At 40.7% G+C, this 24,431-nt stretch overlaps 1 protein-coding gene across 4 annotated transcripts in view; it reads right to left on the bottom strand.

Moving 5' to 3' along the window:
• Positions 1 to 24,163, bottom strand: part of PRR5 (proline rich 5) — a 149,433-nt gene extending 125,270 nt beyond the window's left edge. For 2 of the 4 annotated variants that reach the window (XM_034783862.1, XM_034783881.1), the window contains exon 1: positions 23,843 to 24,160. The gene's annotated coding sequence lies outside the window, so the exon portion shown is untranslated. Of the gene's footprint in view, positions 1 to 23,582; positions 23,793 to 23,842 lie in introns of those variants that run through there. The other 2 variants (XM_034783889.1, XM_034783871.1) reach the window with 2 other exon arrangements.
• Positions 24,164 to 24,431: the final 268 nt, after the last annotated feature.

Below are 24,431 nucleotides of genomic sequence, written 5' to 3'. Positions count from 1 at the left end.
ACTATTAATTCAACACTGACAGTTGGATAGATCCAGTAGCACTGCTCTGTGCTGTCATGCAAAAGCCATAGGTCCAGTCCAACCCTGTCCTCATGCTCCCTCTCCCACCAAGGAATAAAAGCACTGCAGAGCTAACCTTGAGGGATTGTAGTGTGTTGTGTCATTCGGTAATCACCTGGCTGGACAATTGAATAACGGCACTTATGGGGTTCTAAACAGCATTAGACTAAGCAACAACAGCTGAGGTGCAACACATTTCCTGGGGATTAATGACTGCATGGAAGGAGTAAATGGCCCTTGGAGCAGCAGGGGGCCATTTACTCCATGCCAGTCATCAATCCCTGACAAATGCACTGTGCTAAACTCATTACTGGTATTACAAAATACAAATCAAAATTAGCAAAGGTCTGGATTTTTAATGGGTGCATAGGGACTTTTCCTTTGACTTCAGTGGATGCTGGATCAGGCCTTAGACCAATATAAAAACGAGACCTCTCAGAGGAGTCTAGGGGCCTACCCCCTTCCAGTGGACAGGAGGCAAAAGGAGGATTGCATAGGTCTTTTCATCATGCCCCAGGGGCTGTGGTGTACGCCCCCTCCATCTTCCATATCACAGTATTGCCAACCCCAAGAATTCAGAATTCACAAGTCAGATCTCAAAAATCATGAAATTGGGTTAAAAATAATAAAGTTGGGGTTTATTTTCCCTCTAGAATCTGAGATCTTAGGGTTCACATTTTCTAGCTATTCTCCGCAGCCATAAAGGCTAGAAACATACTCTTTAAAAATGAAAGCTAAGATTCTCTTATAGTCACATGATTCCAGAAGATGGGGCTATCAGAAAAAACACAAAATATCACATTATTCATGATAAAATTGTGAGTTGGCAATGCTGGCTACTAGATTTAGGCCCTAATCTAGCACAGCACTAAAGCAGGTGCTTAACTTTAAGCATGTGAGCAGTCCCACTGTGTCTTGTGCAGATCGTAGTCCTTTGACTAGTTGGTTCAATATAATTTTTCAAAACCAACCACTGTAGATTTAAAGGTAAAGGACTTGATTCCGGAAGCTTGTATGTGCTGAAACCTTATTTGGCTTCCAGGCTTAAGGGAAACAAATCACAGAGGAAACTTTAATGTTTTAGAGCACTTAGGAGGTTCTGTTCTAAATTCCACTTTATTTTGACAGGATTGTTTGCTAATATTAATGTGCACTGGTTTATGCTTACCATGCTGTTCATTTGACTGCCTCAGCTGGTCTGAGAGACATCAGCCTGTCACTAACAGAGCAGCTGCATAGTTTCATGTGGCCAGATGGTGAGGTACAGCTAGACTTTTCTTTCTTTCTATCTTTGTGGGGGCTTTTTTGTAATACTTAGGCCTTGACATGTACTGAGAGCAAATTAAATTCTCCTTATAATTACTTCCTGAATCTGTGTATTAGCAATCAGTCCTCAGACAGACAGATGGCTACTGCTGCTGCACAGCTGCTCTGGGGGTGGCAAGCATGACAGATGAGCGACAGGCAGGTGCGATGGTGCTTTGGATTGCCAACTAAAACTGAAAACAAAAACAAAAAACCCCACAAACCAACCAAGCAACTGAAATTAATAGTATCTAGAAGTTGTTACCAACTGATGACCATTGAGTGGCCCATGAAAAACAAGTTTGGTGGTCTCAGTCCAGTTCCTAGTTGACAAGCATCCACTTCAGCATACATCACTATTATGACTGGCACAAGTGGGCACCATTACTGGCAGTCCCAGTAGAGATGCTAATGAATCAATGGGCATGGAAACTGAACTAACCTCTTACCCCTAGAGATAATTATCTCAAACCCAGGGATGAGTGAGGTATGGGGTAGCTGTGGGGTAGCCTGCAATGTTACTCCGTACGCTGTATTTATTCTGTGGCTAAATCGAGGACTTTAAGCTGCATGACTGTGGAAATCACAACCTTCATAAGCACAAAAATTCTTTTTAGATAGCGGGGCAGAGGGAGGACAGGGACATGAAAAAATAAGCAATGCCAAGGAAAGGCAGCACTGAAGCGAGTTTGTTCCAAGCACTCTAACATGGTGTCTCTTTTATAGCGTTCTATTTTCCCACAAGATCCTCCCCACGCTCACAATTGTAGGTATGACCACCTTCTATCCACAACTAAGAACAACCAAATGGGGCTACTTTAAAAGCTACTCAACCCAACTCTGCACTCAGCCACTCTGCTCAAATTCCCTCCCCCTTCCAGGGGCTGAATATGCTCCATATTCAGCACTTGTACCACCTGACAGACCGGAGAACAGAGACCTGAGGGAAATGAACTCATGTCTCTCACTGGTAACAGAGAGCTGTAACCCCCAGACCAGATACATTTCATTTTGTTAGATATTAAGCTCATCGGGGCACAGATCATCATTTTGTTTTGTGTTTGTATAACGCCTAGCATAATGAAGCCTTGGTCCACAACAGTGATAACTAGACAGACAGACGAGACAGACAGTCTAGATAGAATGTGCTTTAATTCTTGAAATGCCTTGCCCTTTAAAGACAACCATGACTGCATCATTTTGCTCCAACCCATTATTGAGAGGGTAGAAACAGCATCAGCATCGGATGATGGTAGAGGTCAGCACTGAGGAGCCCTAGAACCCAGGGACAGCAAGATTCATAAAAGCTCCCTCAAGTATTGAGGCCTGGAAGATCTGGTCCATTAAGAACATTCAATACTTGAACAGTTAAAAAAAAAGTCTAAAAGTAATTAACTGCTGTGGACTTACTGGCTTGATTCCCAGCATGGCCCAAGTGTCACACCAATTTTTTAGATCATGATTTTGTCATACAAGGTATTTTTCACATCGTTTTTTTAAGATCGGTGGGCGGATAATTCTCCTCCCCCCCATGCTAATTTGCCACGGCTTTCCTGAGAGAGATGGATTATGATTCCATGATTTTTGTGTCTTTTTGTCTTCCTGTCTATCAAAGTTTCCAGTGATTTCTGATATTTTGATATTTTTGCATGCGAGTAGGTTGCTGAGTCAAGCAGCAAGTGAACAGTTAGGGCTTGATCCTGCAAGTGACAGTATATAGGCAGGAATCTATTTCCACACAGAGCTGCACTGACTTCAGAAGGTGCAGAATTGAGGCCTTAAACTCTGTTGAGAGTCTTAAGAGAACATGTGACAGGACTGCACAGGACCATATAACACAACAAGGGATCGATGACACTGAAGGCACAAAAACTAAGCAGACTAAACTCACAAAGGAAGCCCCAAGTGCTAGACCTCCAGACAGTTAGGTAAGGAGAAAAGAGGTGGAGGTGAGGCAAACTGTAAAGGTTTAACGGTATCCTGAAGGCAGAATTAACAAATTCCACTGCTTTCAGCAGTATACACTAAATAACTCCATTACTCAGGCCAATAGGAATATTCAGGGTTTGCCCATACAAGGAAGCTGTATAGTATAACTTAAGATGCAAATGATTTTTAATTGATTTAGATAAACCAATGCAAACCACTTCTGGGGCTCTTATTCCTGTCTACCTTAAATTGATTTGGAAGAGGTTTAAGCCAGGGGTTCTCAAACTTCATTGCACCACAAGCCCCTTCTGACAACAAAAATTACTACATGACCCAAGAAGTGGGGGACTGAAGTCTGAGCCTGCCTGAGCCCCATTGCCTGGAATGGGAGGCCAAAGCCAAAGCCCAAGCCCTGCCGCCCTGGGGGGGTGGAGGGCGGGGACAGAGTTGAACCCCAAGGGCTTCAGCCCCAGGCAGGGAGCCTGTAACCTGAACTCCACTGCCCAGGCCCCAGCAAGTCTAAACCAGTCCTGGCAACCCCATTAAAATGAGATCACAACCCACTTTGGGGTCCCAATCCACAGTTTGAGAATCGCAGGTTTAAGCTAAACCAAAATCAACCACTCAAATGAAAATAAGAATATCTACACAGCAGGTTTCCACCTGTTTGTCTAAATTAGTTTAACAACTGTGACAGATCCAGACCAGTGGGGTACAGGAGGCTGGTAGAGGGCAAATATACTGGTCACTGGATGAGTAGTTTTCTGTTCACTGAGTGACCAGAGCAGGGGCTGCACTAGAGTAATCAGGAACCTGCTAGAACCAGTTAAGGCAGGCAGGCTAATTAGGACACCTGGCGCCAATTAAGAAGAAGCTGCTAGACTCAATTAAGGCAAGCTAATCAGGGCACCTGGGTTTTAAAAGGAGCTCACTTCAGTTTGTGGAGTGAGTGTGAGGACCTGGGAGCAAGAGGCACAAGGAGCTGAGAGGATAGACTGCTGGAGGACTGAGGAGCAGAAGCATTATCAGACACCAGGAGGAAGGTCCTGTGGTGAGAATAAGGAAGGTGTTTGGAGGAGGCCATGGGGAAATAGCCCAGGGAGTTGTAGTTGTCATGTAGCTGTTACAGGAGAAACTATAGACAGCTGCAGTCCACAGGGCCCTGGGCTGGAACCTGGAGTAGAGGGTGGGCCCGGGTTCCCCCCAAACCTCCCAATTGACCTGGACTGTGGGTTCTTCCCGAAGGGAAGGTCTCTGGGCTTTCCCCAACCCACATGGTGAATCTCTGAGGCAAGAAAATCTGCCAATAAGTGCAGGACCCACCAAGACAGAGGAGGATCTTTGTCACACAACTGATTTACATTAAAGTGGTGCAAGTTCTGATTCTGGAGGGACCTAACAATCTTTCAATTTTGCAATGGGAAATTTCAAAAAGAAATTAAACAAAATTTGTTTAATTTTGAATTGCATCTTTGTTTCATTTGTTTTTAAACACTGACTACACCAAAATTATTGAAATTGAATCAAAACGAACATTATTGATTGAATTGAAATGACAATGTTTGTTTCAACATTTCCATGAAAAAAATAAAAAGAAAGGACACATTTTTTGAATGAAAATGTTTCATTCAAAATTTTCACAGGGGGAAAAAAAAAGGAAAAGTTTATCAACCAGTTCTAATAGGTCAAAAAAGAAACATTGCCCAAGTCAGCTCCAACACCATTACAAACACTTTGTATATTTACCAAGTTCACGGTCATAAGATTTTTTTTTAAATCGTAAATTTCATTATTTCAGATATTTAAATCTGAAATTTCAGTGTCGTAAGTGTAAAGGTCCTGGCCAAAAGGGCATTTGGGGCAGGGAGTCTCAAGGTTATTGTAGGAGGGTTGCTGTATTATCACCCTTACTTCTGCAGTGCTGCATTCAGAGCTGGGCAACTTGAGAGTGGCAGCTGATGGCCAGGAGCCCACTCTGAAGGCAGAGCCACCACCACCAGCAGCGCATAAGTAAGGCATGGTATGGTATTGCCACCCTTACTTCTACGCTGCTGCTGGCGGGTCACTGCTTTCAGGGGTCAGCACCTGGCCAGCAGCTGTCACTCTCCCATGAAACGCTGGTCTCCACCGTGAAATCTCATGGTCCATGACATGTTTTTCATGGCCGTGAATTTGGTAGGGCCCTAGTGATATTCAAAACAGAGCCCAATACTAAAATGAATGGGGAAACGGTCAAAAATTAGATTACATTAAAAGTTGGACATGCTGCTCAGATGATCTTTGGAATTATTGAGGAATTCTTCGGGGGGGGGCTTTGAAGAATAAGAAGGTAGAGTCAGGTAAGCACGTAAGATATTTTGTAAGAGAAGGAATACAGTGAAACACTAACAAGTATATGAACCTAACTACAAAATTAACAAATCAAAGGTGGCACTCATCCTCAAGTTCTGATAATCAAAGAGATTAATTATATCCTCTGTGTTTTCTTTAACAAATCCATAGCAGAATATACAAAATTATTCTTTTCCAAGTTGCTGAAAAAGAGCTATGAAAATACTGCAAATAGTGAGCCAAATTCTGAGCTGGTATAAATGGGAGCAAGTCCACTGACTTTAAATTAGCCAACTATACACTCCCAGCATATTTTGCACTGAGTTTCTAGGAAAAATGCTTTTGTGAGCAAGAACAACAAGAATGCAGTTCTGTACAGATGAAAGGAGTACATTAAATCCTGATGGCAGGAATTAGACAGAACTGCCATCCCAACAAAAGTGTATCCATATCTTTGGAATCACCTTCAATCATCAATGAAAGCTAAGGAAAAATTGAAAATCCAGTGAACAAGAAATCTATAAGCAATATAATATAGTATCCAGTGACAGAACACAACCTTGGGGATCTGGTCTTAAATACATATGAAATTGAAGTTCTGAGACTCAACTAAAAGCTCTGAATAATAAATTAGTATGTGGGCATGCAGCGGGTTGGTCACCCCACTCCTGGCCTGGAAGGGTTAAAACAGCCCTGGAGAGGGTTGCAGAGGGGGAAAAGAGAGGTTGATTGGGGAAGCAGCCACAGGTGAGGCCATGCCCCAATCAGGCCAGGCTGGCCTTATAAGAGAGCTGATGGCCAGAGACAGACACTCTCCCTAGTTTCTCAGAGAGAGCAGGACCTGGCTGCCTGGGAAGCTGAGGAGGGTACCTAGACTGGAGCAGTGCTGGGGAGGGGCAGAGGGAGCTGGGGAGCTCCAGCCTAGCAAAGCCCCAGGCTGCAGGCCGAGTTAAGGGGCCACAAAGGGCACTGGGGCTGCAGAGGGGCAGCCCGAGATAGGCAGAGGCAGCTGGTCCAACCCCCACTTGCTGATGATGAGTGGTTTACAGACTGCAGTCTGCCCCATGGAGTGGGGGCTAGATGAGGACTGACTGTCGCCACTGAGGCGAGGTGGGGATAGAGGGTGGGGAGACCCAGAGTGAGGGGGTACTGCAGTAGACAGAACCCTTGGGGGGGAAAAGGGCACTGGGGTCTGGGAAGGGGGGGGGGGCAGTGGCAGGTGAGACATCAGCCAGCAGAGGGTGCTCTAGGCTGGAAAAGAGCAAATTCCCTGGACAACCACCAGGAGGCGCTGCACCGGTGACTCATCGCCCCGCCACAGGGCAATATGGATAGCGAAAGGGAATTTAATGTGAAGGCTCCGAATGGAGCAGGTCAAATTTATCTTGGTGGATAACATCAGTTAGCATTTGCTTGTATATCCAATGAGCAGTTTGCCTAGTAGTGGTGGTGTTTGTCTCTGTTATGTGTCATAGATATAAAACTATCTGTTATATTGCTTACAAAAAGGGGACCGGGTCCAAGTTTTAACAATGCCAAAGTTATCCACATTGGACTATAAGTTATTCCACTTGTGTAAGGAAATGGAATTTGGTGAAACAGAAGTGAGATCATGAACCATGGCCAGGTTTGGCAATGCTTATCTTCAATGAGTAAAACTCGAGACAGGAAAAGAACCAAAACCACACATATGCGACGGCACAGCTGAGTGTGAGATTATCTTCAAACAGTATTGTTAACCTTTACAAATGTTATCACTATATCAATGCTGAATTAGCACTCAGCAAGAGAACATACTAATATCTGGCAGTACTTTCATAGCACTTTAAAGAACAACTCTGGAAAATGGCCAAATCTTAACATGCAAAGACAATTAGAAAAATAACCCTAAAACCTGTTAATAGACTGCATAATTATTTATCCTGAGTAAGAATCAACTCTTACTCTTTACTCATATGTATTTAATTTCAATTATATTTCTTATTTGTGTTATGGTAGTGCCTAGGAGCTTCAGTCAAGGACCAGGACCCCATCAAAAACAAAAAGATGGCTATACCCACACTAAAACAAAAGCATCTCCTCTTATGCTACAGGTATATAACTTAAAAATACAACAAAATTAACACCCAAATATAACTAAAGTATAGCAGTAAAGTTGTTGCAAACTACACAACCCAAAAGCTCAAATTAACCCTTTCCCACCTTCCGATTTTCCCCCATTTTCAAATGTTTGTGGGGGAAATACCTTAATAGCATGCCTCAAAGGTCCTCAAGTCATCCGATTAGTTACTTCAGAACAAGGTGGCAAAGAATTCTGAAGCTTTGAGGCTCTCACATAAAACACCTAGCCACAAGGGTGCTGGAACTAAGAGTGCTGGGAGTGCAGCAGCACCGCCTGGCTTGAAGTGGTTTTTGTCATATACAGGGTTTATACTTTTGTTCAATGGCTTTCAGCACCTCCACTATAAAAATTGTTCCAATGTCAGTGCCTAGCCAATAGTCCCTTCTTGTATACAGCAGTAAGGTTTCCAAGGAGGACAGACCAGTGGTTAGGACACTAGTCTCCTACTTGGAAGACCTGGGTCCAAGTCTCTGCTCTGCCACAAGCTTCCTGTGTTGACTTTAGCAAGTCACTTAGCCACTCTGTCCCTCACTTCCCTATCAGTAAAATGAGAATAACAATGCTTCATCAGGGGTGTTGTGAGGATAAATACATTAAAAATTGCGAGGCCTTCATATACTATGGGAATGGGAGCCATATTAGATATAGCTTGAGTTTCTGATTATGTTTGATATGAAAGAAGCAGTCTGTCAGGAAGCTAGGTCTTAAGACACTTGGGGCTTTATATGGTCAAAACTAAAACGTGAAATATCAACTGGAAACTCCCAATGCACATAACCAGATTAATACCTCCTATGTGTAAAACAAAGGGTTTTTGGCATAAAATAATCATCCCTGGTAGTATTATTTGTTACTGTTCAATTCCCCATGCAAACCAAATGCAGCATTTTCATCATTCACTCATCATCCTTTGAAGGTGACTCACAAATGGCTGTAAAAAAAAATAAGAGTTTTTTTATATATTATAAGATGCAAAATCTGAAAGATGGGTTATTTATTTAATTAAGCTATTATTATTCTTTCTGCCTTTTTTTAATCTTAAAAATATCAGGAATGTCAGCTCTTCTCTTGGTTTTGCCGGAGAATCAATTGGATGAATTCTGGTAGCTCTCATGTCTTAAGTAAAAGGCCAGGTTGTGAATCTTTAACAAAGATGCCTTCTCCAAAATGTTAATTAGTCTTTGAATTAAATAAATCGACAGATGCAAAATACTAGCAAGCCCCAAAAAAAAAAAAAATCAGTGGGGTTAAAACTGATGAGAGTTGCAGCAAAGACAAGGCCAGAATAATTTTTGGCACCATTTTGAGCAGATAAGCAACTCCACTGACATTAGTAGGGTTACATGGAGTACAAGGTGGCATAGAATTTTGCCAACAGTATGCAAAACAGAAAGCTTAGCTAAAGCACTGTTTAAAAAGGCTCAGAGTAACAGCCGTGTTAGTCTGTATCCACAAAAAGAACAGGAGTACTTGTGGCACCTTAGAGACTAACAAATTTATTAGAGCATAAGCTGATTATCACTTCAAAAGTTTTTTTTCTCTTAATTAATTGGCCTCTCAGAGTTGGTAAGACAACTCCCACCTGTTTATGCTCTCTGTATGTGTGTGTGTGTATATATATCTCCTCATTATATGTTCCATTCTATATGCATCCGAAGAAGTGGGCTGTAGTCCACTAAAGCTTATGCTCTAATAAATTTGTTAGTCTCTAAGGTGCCACAAGTACTCCTGTTCTTCTTTTTAAAAAGGCTGACAACTCAGGAGTCTTGCCTACACTGTAGCTCCCACTGGCTAACATTGTCATAGAGCAGGGGTAGGCAACCTATGGCATGCATGCCAAAGGCGGCACGTGAGCTGATTTTCAGTGGCACTCACGCTGCCCAGGTCCTGGCCACCGGTCCGGGGGGCTCTGTATTTTAATTTAATTTTAAATGAAGCTTCTTAAACATTTTAAAAACCTTATTTACTTTACATACAACAATAGTTTAGTTATATATTACAGACTTATAGAAAGAGACCTTCTAAAAATGTTAAAATGTATTACTGGCACGCGAAACCTTAAATTAGAGTGAATAAATGAAGACTCAGCACACCATTTCTGAAAGGTTGCTGACCCCTGTCATAGAGTCTTGCATCCTAGACTAGACCTGCATTTCACATGTAAAAAAAACAAGCAGAAAAAAAGAAAACTAATTTTTTTCAGGTCTTTGCTGTACTTCACAAGAAAAAAGAATAGTGGGACACAAGCCCATTTAATTTCCTTTGTGGGTCACATTTAAAGTCTAAAAATTGTAGCAAATATTGATTATACAAATCTGTTCCTCATTCATTTGACTTTCTTCCTGGGAAAATCTGACCTGAAATGAGTAGATTTGGTGGATTGAAGAGAACTGCTGAGTCCTCTGGTAAAATATGAGATGTGTTCACAAAACACACATCATTAAATGTGACTATAGAGAGAACAGCCAAGGAGCCATGAGAGCATAGTAAATCAGATGCTGCATCAGTCAGCCAGCGAGCACACTGGAGACATGCATTTTGAATGCAGTGAAAAGGCCAACTTACTACTTCCTGAATAAGAAATCCTCTCTCTTGAGCTAGGCACTCTTATCTCCAGAATCCAGTATCCCTAGCTAACAAGAAAAATGCTATTTCCCCAAGAATGTATTAGCCAGACTGGCTCTTCAAAAAAAATGGATGGAGCACACCCTTGATGTTTGGACAGAAAAGATTTCTGATGGATGAGTCACTGAAATTAACACCAGAGCTCTGCTCCCTCCCACTCCCCGTTTTTTCTTTCAGATATTCTCAGCATCTAGAAATGGGCAATTTAGAAGACTTACCTGTAAATACTGTCTTAAAATAAATCCCCACCTGCATGTTTCACAAAAAGTGTGTTGGAGCAAGTGGGAATTTTTTTCCATTTTTGACCCTTCATTTCAATGGGAGCAGGATGCCATCCAAGCAGTGGAACAGGGGGTGATTATTCAGTTTGGTACTCATGTCACAAAATGAGCATGACTTTCAGAATACTCATAACCAAAAATTGCTTCTGTTGTGTGGCTATCATTCATACAATAGTGTACACTCCTCCACTTTGTTTGTTTTTGTGGTAGAGGAGATTGAATTGAATGTAGAAGACAGCAAAACAGAGCAATAATGTATCAATTAAATTAACTTGTCATGTTCTCACCTAGACTTTCAGCTTTTGTTTTCCAATCATTTATTTCTTTTTGTAATTTTTCAAGTAAAGTTTAAATGGAAAAGACCCATCTCCGGAATTAGGAATGAAGATACACAACCAAACCAAAACAAGAAAAAAAATGCAGGGTGACAAGATTACTGGGAACTCTTGACTCAGTTAATTGGAAGGATTAGAGTTGGGTCTGCTACGTGATTGCCCAAAAATGCTAAATTTGGGGCTTGCCCTCTATCTGGCAGTAGGACTTAATTGGGCAGATTCACAGTTACATTACTTCAGTTTTACACCATTTCAGTGAAATTATATTGGTGTTAAACAGTAGATATGTAGTGATGAATCAAGCCCACTGACAGTTCACTCTACATATTACTGCAGTCCTTATATGATCCTTGGGCCGCAGACAGCAGCTGTATTTAGTCAGCCAAAAGAGAGCCAAATATTATTTCTTATTTGATTAACAGTATCACTAGATTTCCCAATGAGGGATCAAGGCCTAACTCTACTAGCTGCTGTACAAAAATAGAAAAAGAGACAGACCCTGCCTTACAGAGCTAGAATCTAAATAGGAGCTAAGCATGCATTAAACAAATTACTGACCATCTTCTAAGGTACCACAGGTATCTTAATGAGAGCAATATCTAAAGCTCGCAATCCAAGCTGGTTGCTAAGAGGTCATAAAATGCAATGCATGTTGTACCTTTCCTTCCCAGAGCCTGGGATCATTGCCCCAACTGCCAGGGACTTCAGACTTGTCTTCACTGAACAAGAGGTCTGTAGCTCAAAAGCTTGTAATTTCCACCAACAGAAGTTGGTCCAATAAAATATATTACCTCCCCCATTTTGTGTCTCTTTTTGTCTTCACTAGACTTTTGTACCTTGTATTAACTGACTGCCAATTAACTCAGTGTAGTTATTACTGGAGCTGGTCAGAAAAATTTTCATCAAAACAGCTTTTTGACAAAAAGTGCTGTTTTCATCTAAGCCAAAACATTTCAAGACTTCTCAATTTTGACAAAAGTTTGTTCAGAAAAAACAAAACAAAGGATTTCCATAATGTCAAAATGGAACAGTTTTATTTTTTCTTTCAAAACAACTTTTCAAAATGAAATTCATTGGTTTATATATATATTTTTTGTTTTTAAGTTTAAAATAGTTGAAATCAGAATGAAATGTTTCAACTGCCCAAAAGCTAATTGGTTTTGGAATAGCTTTTTGCAGGAAATTTAATTTTTTTTTTCCCCATTTCAGAATGGAAATTTTTTTGGAGTCACGAAATTACCTGTGAAGTGAAAAATCTGGTTCCCGACCAGCTCTAGGTAACATGTTTGTAAATACTTGTGTGGACACTATCCACATTTCCTCAAGGCTACAAATAATTTTTAAACCTGAGGATCAGCATAGGATAAAGAACAAAACTGGATCAAACGGGTGGGCAGTATCCAGACTAGCCTTTACAATCTTGTTAAATATCTTGAAGTACAAAAGTCTATTGAAGACAATCCCCAACAAAACACCCAAGGCTGACCTGGCATCCTAAATCACATGGTGTTATAATTTATATTGTTACGCCATCACACCTCCATAAAATTGACAACAGATAAGTATAGCCAAAAAGGACAAAACCTTACTAAAGTCATCTACAATTCTGGAATGGAAAGAAGTGAATTATTGGGAAATAAAACACAGATCAGCTGCAGCAACCGGTGCTTGTGGCATCAGCACCAGGTAGTAGAATTTCCAACATAAGCAACCAAAAAAAAGCACATAGTTCTGCTTAAGGTCCCAGAACAAAATAATATAAAATTAAATAATGCACTTAGATATTCTAAATACAAAGGTAGTACTCTACAGAGAGAGAATCTAATACTGCACAGCATACATTCAGATTACCCCAACTCCAGTGCTTTCTCAGCATTCATATAACACAGCACTTATGTCCCCCAGCCCATTAAAATCTTTCTTAGCAGCTTTGGAATTAAACTACACGCATCTCCAGCATCATTAGCAATGCAAAGCCAAATCAACAATTCAGAGAGGCTGCACACCAACACCCTCAGGACTATAAATGGATTCTTGTTAATAAGCAAGGGAAATAAATGAAAAATTAAACTGACTGCTGTTCTGAAGTCTCTCTAAGGAATCTGTGTCACTACTATGCCTAAGGCTTTTTACTATATTTTCAAAGAAGGAAAAATATGGGCTTTGTTACAGAGTCAACAAAACACAGGGCTGCTTGTTAAAGCTCAACCAAGCGATTATCTCTTTCTTAAAAAGTTGTTCCAGACTTTTATAGCATGACAATTGCCCAGTCCCATTATGCTTTCACCTTGCTTTCAGCACAGCATACTGTACCTCTGACATGTCATCATTTTCTCCTAAATACACTAATTCCATTGTATTTCCTGTTCTTCACTCTGCCAGGTTAACAACATTCACTGCGTTACTGCCTTTTTCATACAGGCAGACAGGAAAATGTACAGAACACAGCTTGACAGATATGATGTAGTTAAACATCAAGCCTAAACTAAAGGTGTGTCAGACTAGATGATCATGATGGTCCCTTCTGACCTTAAAGTCTGTGAGTCATTTACTTACATGTGGGCATGTGACTTTGGTGTCCAGGAACAAGGTAACAATAGTTAGTTAGTGGCAGCACAAACAGGTGTTGTGCCAGCACCCCACATACAATACAACCCCACTTGTCATCAATAGATTTTAAAGATGGTTATACAGGAGGTCAGTATTATTATCCCATTTCACAAATGGAACAACTGAGTCACATAGAGGTGAAGTGACTTGTCCAAGGTCATCCAGCAAGCCAGTGTCAGAGCCAGAATAGCACCGAGGTCTCTTGAGTCTCAGCCCACTAAGCCACACTGCCTAAAAATACACATACATACCAAAGATACACCCTGCACATACTAAGCTCTACAAGTGAACCTTAGTTCTCCCAACCCGCGACACCCCTATAGTTCCAATGTAGGATTTTTTCCTGGAACACTGGCTGCCAGCTGTATGATGGTTTTATATGGACAAATGTCCACTCCCCTCCCCCTCCACCCCACAAAAAAAACCTAAGCTAAGACCATATTAGCTCATACCTCCTTGCTATCTAAGGCCAGGTCTACACTAACCCCCTAATTCGAACTAAGGTACGCAACTTCAGCTACGTGAATAATGTAGCTGAAGTTCGAAGTACCTTAGTTCGAACTTACCTCGGTCCACACGCGGCAGGCAGGCTCCCCCGTCGACTCCGCGGTACTCCTCTCGTCTAGCTGGAGTACCGCAGTCGACAGCGAGCACTTTGGGGTTTGACTTATCGCGTCCAGACAAGACGCAATAAGTCGAACCCAGAAGTTCGATTGCTCGCCGCCGAACTACCGGGTAAGTGTAGACCTACCCTAAGTGTGAATTTGCATAGACAATCCAGGATGGAAGGCTGTATTAGCACACTAGATCAAGCAGCCCCCTGTCTGTGCACTGCTGAGCAGTGAAAATGAGTATAAACCCCCGTCTCAGCTTACCAGATTTAAAAGATGTGTCATTTCCTTTTGGCGTCCTATGGGCCAAATCCTTCCCTGGTAAGTGAGGTACAGCAGTGAGGTACAGCAGGATCTCTACTAGATGTGTCCACTGCTCTGGGAATCCTGAAAGACTGGGCAGAATACACCAGACGTGCAATGGGGTGCATTTCACCACTGTTATGAAAAGGAGCAGTGTGTGCCCCATCTAGCATATACTGGTGATGGCAGCACCCACACTAGCTGGCTGGGGCCCAGAAATGCCCCTCTGGAGTTGCTAGTGAATGAATCAGCAGAGTAGCAGACCCCCTCCTCACTCTTCCCGCCAAGTGCACCAGCACAGCATAGGCAACCTCTAGCCACAAAGCATGTTCTGCACTGATTTAGATGTTATAAAATTCCACTGAAGTCAATAGGACTGTATAGGGTGCTAGGCAGCACAGAATTTGGTCAAGAGCATGCAAATGCAAAATGCTTACAGGGTTCTTCTATTGTCCTTTTAAAAGGACATGCTAATACTGACTGATGAAAACAAATCTCAGTGGAATCACATTCTCTCTCTATAATAAAAGCGTAACTATAATGCAAAACTGAAGAATAATCAAGTGTGGAGTGATGAGAAGAGGGCCTGGGCTCAAGCATCTCTGTTTCCACACCTGAAACTGTGACTCTGAATAAGAAAATCATAATCCAGATAGTAGCCTCCAGTGACTGGTACAGAATGCTCCATACACCTTGCAGTCCAGGCTCAACAACGCAATTATCAGTAACATTAGTAGACCTATATAATTGTTCATGATTTCATAGATTCATATATTTTAAGGCCATTATGATCTTCTAGTCAGACCTTCTGCATAACTCAGGCCAAGAATATGCAGCAAAAGGAGATCGGTGTGCATACTAGTGATTTTCATCTTATTACTGTAAAATTTGATACTCCTTTAACTAGATAAACTATTTAAAAAAACAACCCAAAACAATCAAGCCAGATCACAGTAGGGGAATACTTACCCTAAGCATTCACGAGCCAGTCACTCGGATGAGATTGTTACGAAAATGTGTGTGAGAATAAGCATCTCATCATAACCGAAGCAGACAGATGAAAGGTATACCCTGTCTGCTTAGACTCTTTAGAATTTCAAATGTTCATGGGAAATGAGATCTGTTTTTGTAAAAGAGCAGCATTGGTGTGCAATTTATTCAGATGTTATGATACGACCTCTCTCTAAATTGGATGATTTCCCCTTCCATTCCTAGAGATCTGTGTATGTCTTCCTCAGCTAAGAGCCCTGAGATCCAGAATAAATAATCAACAAAGAAGCAATCCACTCTACATGCATTGTCTGTTTAATTATATAAGGGGAAAGTATCAGATACTAATGCAGACAGAATGTTACAAAAGGGCAGGGGAAGGAGTAATTATGGCATAGAAAGAGAAACACTTAGCTCTTTACATTATTGAAGTGCTGTGCAAATATTCATTGATTAATCCTAAAGCACTCCTGTTGGGTAGGAAAATTGCATGCAGTGTTCTATCCATGACGGCCCCAGGATATAAAAGAGACAAGGTGAGTGACATAATATCTTTCATTGGACCAACTGAAGGGCCAGATTCAGATATCTTAAGGGCCAGATTCTGATATTCTTACTCATATTGAATAGTATATTACGTCTCAGTTGACTGTACTGAAGTCTAAGAGATCACTTGTGAAGTAAAGTGCTACCCACCCTGAGTAAAGGTATCAGAATCTCATGTCCCACAGTAAATCCATTAGAGAGTTGGGATTAGAACTCATGAGTCCCAGAAATCTTCACAAGATCTAGCAAAATGGGAGCCACTTAACTTCAGCATATGAGGGAGAGTAAGTCGTACCAAGATGATATCAATTCCACATCTCCCAAAGGCTGCTGTTGAATACGCCCAAGAAAGGAAGCTGAATCCACTTGACTCAATAAAGGTAGACAGTGGGCAAGACAGATAACAGCATATTACCAATGCCAAAAAATTGCCTCTAAAATAGCATAAGACACAGGAATATACAATTTGCTATATCAGATGAGACCAATATAAGTCTGGTATCCTGTTGCTGGCCGGGGCCAGTCCTGAGGCTTCAAAGAAATTTAAAGAAACCACAATGCATCCAACAAGTTGTGCAACGTTGTACACAGAATGGAAAATTTCCTTCCCGCCCGCATGACAATCATTTTACACTCTGAAATAATACACTTCAATTACCCTTAGCTTGTTATCTTGCATGCATAGCTATACACAATATTAGTGGTCATAAAATTACCCTGGAGCAGAATCAACAAATCCCACAGTAAGGCATGCAAAAAAGAGATCCAGCAAAATCTAATATAAAACAAAGTCAAATACAAACAAACACTTAAGAGCATGTCTACGCAGGGTAATTATTTAATAATAATAAAAGGACAAGTTGTGCAATGGAAAACTGACTCAGAGTGGGATTATATAAATTAGAGAATTTATTTCAGAAGCATAATGTAAAGCCAATTTTGATCCATATAGACAAAGCTCAAAAAGACTAGATCCAACCTTTGGATTCTTAACTGACACTTTGAATCATCTGGTTCTGTAAAACTGGGGAGGAGTCTAAACAGTCTATCTATATGGGGAACAAATACTTAATAATGGCCTCTTCAATCTAGCATAAATGGTATAATGCGATCCAATGGCTGGAGGCTGAAATTCAGAGGGGAAATACGGTGTAAATTTTGAACGGTGAAAGTAATGAACCACTGGAACAATTGCAAAGGTCATGGAGGATTCTCTGTCACTGACAATTTTTAAATCAAGATTGGATGTTTTTCCAAAATATCTGCTCCAGGAATTATTTTGGGAAAGTTCGGTGGCCTGTGTTATACAGGAAATCAGACTAGATGATCATAGTGGGCCCTTCTGGCCTTGGAATCTCTGAATCTATCAAAGTTGCTTCTCAAGTTTCAGCAAGTATACAAAGATTAATTTATAAAGGAATCAACAAAGGAAAAGGTATCATCCAACAGTATCACTCAGCTCCTTTTGCCATTACTGGCAAAACTTAAAGGAGTAAGATGCTCAAGAAACAGTTACTTTCTAGATTTTCTTCAAGTGATAGAATTCTACTTGGGGCAAAGGATAGAATAGAATCACTGTGTATCTCAATCCTGACCTTCAGTAACCACTCATTATATAGCATCTTCTCTTCCCCTTTCCTCCCACCAATGAAAACCAAATGGGGACACATGATGAGGCAATATTTGTTATATGGAGTAATGACACCCATTTCAATTGCCAGCTATATAAGCAAACATACATTTGTTGAGTCATAGGACCTTAGGAGTTAGATATTTTCTGTATCTATTGGTTCATCCCCTCCATCTGCAAGTGTTGCTAATGCATTATGACACCGTGTCTCTGATTAAGCCACCTATTGATGTTTGAGTCTATTACTCCCTCTAAGCTAGTGAATCTGGTCATTTAGCTCAAGCAGTAGAGGCTTATGCTTTTAGGTAAAGAGTCTCCAGCTCAGTCCCCAAAGATGACCTAGCCAGAAGTGTCATTACATTGGATTCTATTATTACCTACAGTATATTTTCCGGAGTTCTATGCAGTTTACTTTTAAATATCCCAAGCAATGAGGTTACCACCACTTCCCTCAGAAGACTATTCCACAGTTGAATAATTACCATGTCTGGAAGCTTTTCTGACATTCAGGTTAAATTTTCTTTTTTAGCCCATTAATCTTAATTTTACCCCCTTATACAATGCTAAATGATTTCTCTCTATTTTTAGTATCTATATCCCAAACTGTAAACTGTTCAGTCCCTGCCTCCGCTCAATCACCTTAGTCAAGCTATACAGATTCATTTTTTAATCTTTCCTCATAAATCAGTCCCTTCAGTCCCCTAACCAGTGTTATTGATCTTTTTTCAAATGCCTTCCATTTGCTAGTATCTTCAGGTGCTCTGAATTTAATATGGAGTCCCAAATGCATCCACTCAAAACCCGTAGAGCCTGTTGTCCCCCTAGTTCACAATAATGATGTGATGGAAAATTGCATTGGCCTATTTTGCCACCGTATTGTATTGCAAACTCATGCCTAATTTGTTCTCCATTATAACCCTCAGGACTCTTTCAGTACTATTATTTCCCAAGGTATTCCCTCACATTAAGTATGTGTGTTAATTTTCCTCAAATGTTATTTTTGTGCCTTTATTTCTACCCTTAAGTTCACTTCAGGTCTCTCTATGTTGTTTCTCAATGGAAATATCCACAGACTGAAGTTCTGAGCATGAAAGAACAAAACGGACCCTTTTCAGTGTCACCATCTTGGTTTTTGCATGAGGGTGACAAGACTGCAAAGAAACATTATTCTGATCTAGGAGATACACCACCAAGTTTCCCATAAAAATGTGCTGCTTCATTTGTGCACGCATACAGAGTAAGAGATTTTATGTAGTGATGTATCTCTCACTAATCAAAATAAGCTTCAAATCATCCTTCAGTCTCTCAGGCAGATTGTGTTTCAGCCTGATCAACACAAAGGAGTGCATTGTGGCTGCCTGCACTATATGACTGACTGATGAGCGAAGATGGGTCTTCATTTCTACAACCTGTGTGAATCTTCCAGCCATCACAAGGAAATACATACATACATACATACAGCACGTATATGTTGCTTTTCATCAGTAGATCTCAAAGTGCTTTGCCACAGAGGTTAGTATCATTACCCCCGTTTTTCAGACAGGAAAGGTAACAAAGGTGTAAACACCTTTGAAGAGGAGAAAGATTTAAAACAGAATAAAATTCCAGCCTCATTTTTTCCACCTGCCATTGTTTTGAACTAGCTTTTAACCAGGGCTATATTCATTCTGAGCAAAAATTTTCAGAAGATTATTCTAGTAAGGAAATCCCAAGATCATTATGTGGCATGTTCTGATTTAGCTGTCAGATTTCATTTAGCATTCAGTACTAGTCCTACATTTTGGCTTGCCTGGAAACTCTAAATGCAAATATATTTGCATGGTGATCTAAAGGAACAATGACAGAACCTTACCTTACACCACAATTCCCCTTTTCAATTCCATTCTACCCCCATGCCACACACACAAATTCCAAAAGCACCAGATGGTTTAGAAACAAGCTGGTCCTTATTAATGGTCTGATTCTGTGGAGGACATCAACCGGCCATTCTGCACACACTTCAATACACAATTTAAACATCCTTTAACAATCATCTGTAGCCTGAATGTTAAATTCTGATCTTCAAACTAGTGAATACACAACCAGTTTCCCTTAATAAAAACTAATAACAATTCTGAATTATAGTTACCCTAATATTATATTTTTCATCTTCAAAGAGAATTTAGCTAATTAATCTTCATGCCACAAACAAGTTGTAGAAAAAGCAAACACCCCACAGAGGACATACTTCCAGACATGCAGTAAGCAATTTTCATTTCTGCTCTTTGTGCATAGTGTCAGTGAGTTCTGATTAATTACTGGACCACAGACCTAGGCAGATAATTACCATTTCTCGTCATTCAGCAAACATTAATACAACCTTAAAAATAAAGAGAGTACAATTGATCAAGTGATTGTGACCAGAACTTTTGAAATAATTCCTGATCTTACTTACATGGGTGTAAACCAGAAGAAACTGGCCTGAAGATAATAATGGTGTTAAATCAGTTTAAAACTGGTTTCAATGAAATCAAAATAGGACCCAGTGGCTTTACTTCTAATGTAACTATGCTAGTTCTCCACACGAAGGGCTGGGTTCTGAACTCACTTACCTTACTATAAATGTAGAGTAATTTCACAGTAGACCTCACTGTGATTTACAGGGGGATAAGTGAGATCAGAATCTGTTCCATAATTTCTAAAGTTTTCCAATTATGTAATGAAAATACTCAGTTTTGTTCTTCAGAGGTGCCACACCTTTTTTTGGTTTGCTAGTTTATTAACTAGGAAAACTGATGCTCTAAAGCAGTGGTTTTCAACTTGGGGTCCGCAGACCCCTGGGGGTCCACAGACTATATCTAAGATTTCCAAAGGGATCCGCACCTCCATTTGAAACTTTTTAGGAGTCCCCAAATGAAAAAAGGTTGAAAACCACTGCTCTAAAGCGAAGAAAACTCAAACTAGGCCAGAACCTTTGTTGGTCTAAATTGGCATTGTTTCAGGATCTGGATCAATCTATTTTTTTCCCCCCAATTATTATCCTTTACAGCATTCCCTCAAATGTATAGTTAAAGCAGGAAAAGGCTATTTTTTCTCATTATCTATTATTTTGGTTCAGTGATTAAGCGCTTCTTACATTTTCTATTACAATTCTAATATTTTTTCATAAGCGTTTATCGTATAGCTATAGAACATTAAATCTGCTGGCTTTCCACATAAAAAATTAAAATACTTTTACTGGCTTTCTTTTCCGCTGCTATATTTCACTCCTACAATTCTACCTCCTGTTAAAAAAAGAGTCTCCTCCAGAATACATATTAGTAAAGGGGGGAAATTGATTACAACTGTGGGATCAGATTTTCAAAAAAGCTTAGGGGCAGTTTTTCAAGAGCAAAGCACCCACAAATTGGAGCCAAATTCTGTGCTACACTGAGGAGCTCGGACTGTGGCACTTATGGCCATGTTTAAAAATAAAAAAAGAGAGAGAAAAAGAGCTGAGAACCTAATAAGAGGAATTCTTTTGAAAATCTGGCCATTTATTTTGGTGCTAAAATGGGAGCAGAGCTGTTTTGAAAATCTGGCCGATTGTGAATAAGAAGTTATGGCCAGAATTGTTAAAATATTGTTCTACTTTAAAGTGACTTCCTCTGCAAGTCCACTGGGAACAACTCTTCATTCAATATTCTTTCCAGCCTCTTCCTATAATTAGATTATTAATGAGAGAACGGAAGACTAAGCATCAAGTTATCCATTCAGCAGTAAGTGGTACAAACATCACACCCCAATCAATCCATGTTTCATAATAAGTAAAATATTAATAGATTACTATGGGAAACTATAAAATAATGTGTATTGTTCAGTTTATTTCTGGAATTAAATTTCAGTTATGCTTTTCTTTACCTAAGAGATGTAGTAATGAAAAAGGAGCACTCTTACTAGACAGCACTGTCCTTCCATGAACTTGGTGGCTATAGTATACCTTTATAATAATACACTAATCCCACTATATCCTGAAAATCCACACGTATTGATTATGATAGCTAATTTATATTGCACTACTCAATTAATTCCAATTTCAAGAAAAATGGCTAATCAACTGACATTCCCCTTCCCTTTCTGAATGGATAAAAGGCTTCTTACCTTTCATCTTCTCTCTCACCATTTGTCCTAAATGAAGATCAACACTTTACTCTTAGACTACTACAGATTGTATCTTTTGTTTATTAAACATTGTGTCGGTAAATGTAATCACTGATTGTTTCCTGTAATTTAAAATGAAATGCTTAAAAGCATGCTGGCTGGAAATTATGAACACTATAAAGGCTAAATCATTTCCTTGATGCACTTTTTGCCCTTTCCAAGGCTGTCTGCTATTGGTGATTTCACAATATTAAAACACAGACATTCCCCAAATTAATGTGGTCTTGAAGAGTATTAAATCACTCAACCTTCATAAAATTATCAGATTTATTACAACTTGTCAAAATTATCAATAACTGCACACACAAAAATGGAAATATACAACTCCATCCTGTGAATTCCTGCTCATGCATATAGATCTCACTCATGTGGATACAGATTACAGGAGTTGACCCACTGAAGAGAATTTTATAGTCAAATCCAGTCAGAAGAAGAATGTTATCGGGACAAAACTACTATGTTTTTGTGTATCAGCCTCAGTTATATTTTAGATATGTATCTCTGATGTGAAAGGTGACTGCAAATACATGAATTCTATATTCATATGATATGTTAAAACATCATGTTGGCAAGCAAATATGAGGGCTAAATATCAACCTAGCATTCACAGAAACGTATTGGGAAAGCAACTACTAAAACTATGTTTTACTATAAATAATAGAATGCACAGAAATATTAACCAGAAATCTTGCTGAATATCTCTAAGACAATGTTAGTTAATGTATAAAGGTTTTATAAATCTCTCTAATTTAAAACTCCTTACTTAGTATACATACTATTAAAAAGCCACCAAAATGGGAATGTTAAAATAGATTAAAATGTATATTAAATGGCTAAGTTATAAGGGTTTCACAATGCTATTGCTTTATTTTCTATTGCATAGTTTATTTCAAAAACTTAAACATTGTCAATAAACACATTAGAGATACCACCACCATCATTAAACCACTGGACTATGTATTAGTTTCTAAGCACAGTTTGGAATAGACTAGGAATTCCCACTACATTTCAGCTAAAATGCAGTTTCCACTTGGGAAAAAAAGGTGTTTTCTTCTTCTGATTTTCTGGAGAAATACATGATTCAGAAAGAAAAGAAAAAAAGATCAAAACTACTTTTTCCCAATACCCAAATCTCTCTCAATGAACAACAAACCCGTTGTCTAAAGTCCTGCTAACTGTGCTACAATTAGGTGATTTCCAAGTATTTAACAAGTCATCCCTTGAGAAAGGATACATACAGGTGCAATTTATGTATTTGCCTTCAGTGGGTCTCTGGGGTTTGGAAAAATCAAACATCTCCCTAGAGACCATTGTTGACGGCACCAAAACATTTCCTTGTTCAAACCAGATCGTTTTATTTCATTTTATCAAGGTTCCCCTAGCCTAGCGCCTCGTGTCTATATCCTCATATGAACCTGTTACCAATCAGAAATTTACAGGAACTCGGGATAACCCTACCAAGAGAAATCACAGGACCACTGTAGCTGCTGGGCTTAGGGTGGGGCTGGACGCTGTTGTCACTCAAAGGTGCATGTTGTTGATGAGACCTGCATGTGCAGGGATAAAGCTAAAATAAGTTATGCAGCAGCGTTTGCTTTTAATACCCCTAAATGGGCATCACTCACCCCGCTGCTGGCCCATTCAGGCAATTCCCATTTAAACTCTCTACCCTTTACTTCACCCCTCAGAATAGCTACAAGTCACACACAGGACAAAATAACCTACCAGCAGCGCCTATAAAGCCAGAGCTATCCCCGTCCAGGCATGGCCCCCCTCTGCCTTGCTTCTGCTGCCTTTGGCCGAAGCGGTGGTGGGGCGGGGGTCCCCTCTCTCTGAGCCCTGCCCGGGTGGAGGGGAGCTCAGCTCCCCCGCCATTCGCAGCCACGCGGAGCCTGGCCCCCCACACAGCCGCGCAGGGAGGCTCTGCAGGAATGTGCCAGCTACACAGACACGAGCAGAGACACCCACCCCCTCGCTCCACTCACCGCGTGCGCTCGCAAGCCGGGGAGCCGCTCTGTACGTGCGGAGGAAGAGGGGCTGCGGGTGGGTGGGAGGCAGCAGGAACAGAGCGCCAGTCCGTCCACCGGAGCCGCCTGCATGGCGGTCACAGGCCGCCTGGGCTATGGCAGCTATTGCATCTTGCTGCCATTTTTCTCTCCCCCTTGGATTTCTGTGGCGGTGGGCTGTGATGATAGCACCCTCTCTTCCTCCCCGCTCCCCCTGCTGCTGCTGCTGCGCGCACTGGAAGGTGCAGTCACCAGAGGGGAGTAGTTGAGATGCACAACGCGCTGCGCCTGCACTTGGCGCCCTGCCAGGACTTGGGGTAAGGGGTGGAGAGAGCAGACTGGAAAGCAGCATCCGCTTCGTAGACAGTGAGAGAGAGAGAGAGAGAGAGAGCGCAAGCAAAAAAAAAAAAAACACACCCTCAAGAGTTTGTCCAAGACGCCACGAGGAGCAGGAGAAGTGTGGGAAGCGCGGATCGGCTTCTCCTTTTGTTCTACTGCTTCCTGGCCCAATTTAAAGAAACCACAGGGTGGCTCTCCAGATTCCCCCTTCCAGACCCAACACGGTAAC

Source organism: Trachemys scripta, chromosome 1 (assembly GCF_013100865.1).
Source record: "Trachemys scripta elegans isolate TJP31775 chromosome 1, CAS_Tse_1.0, whole genome shotgun sequence".
NCBI lineage: Eukaryota > Metazoa > Chordata > Testudines > Emydidae > Trachemys > Trachemys scripta.
The sequence above is the reverse complement of the archived record's forward strand: the minus strand, read 5'-3'. Positions and strand labels throughout refer to the sequence as shown.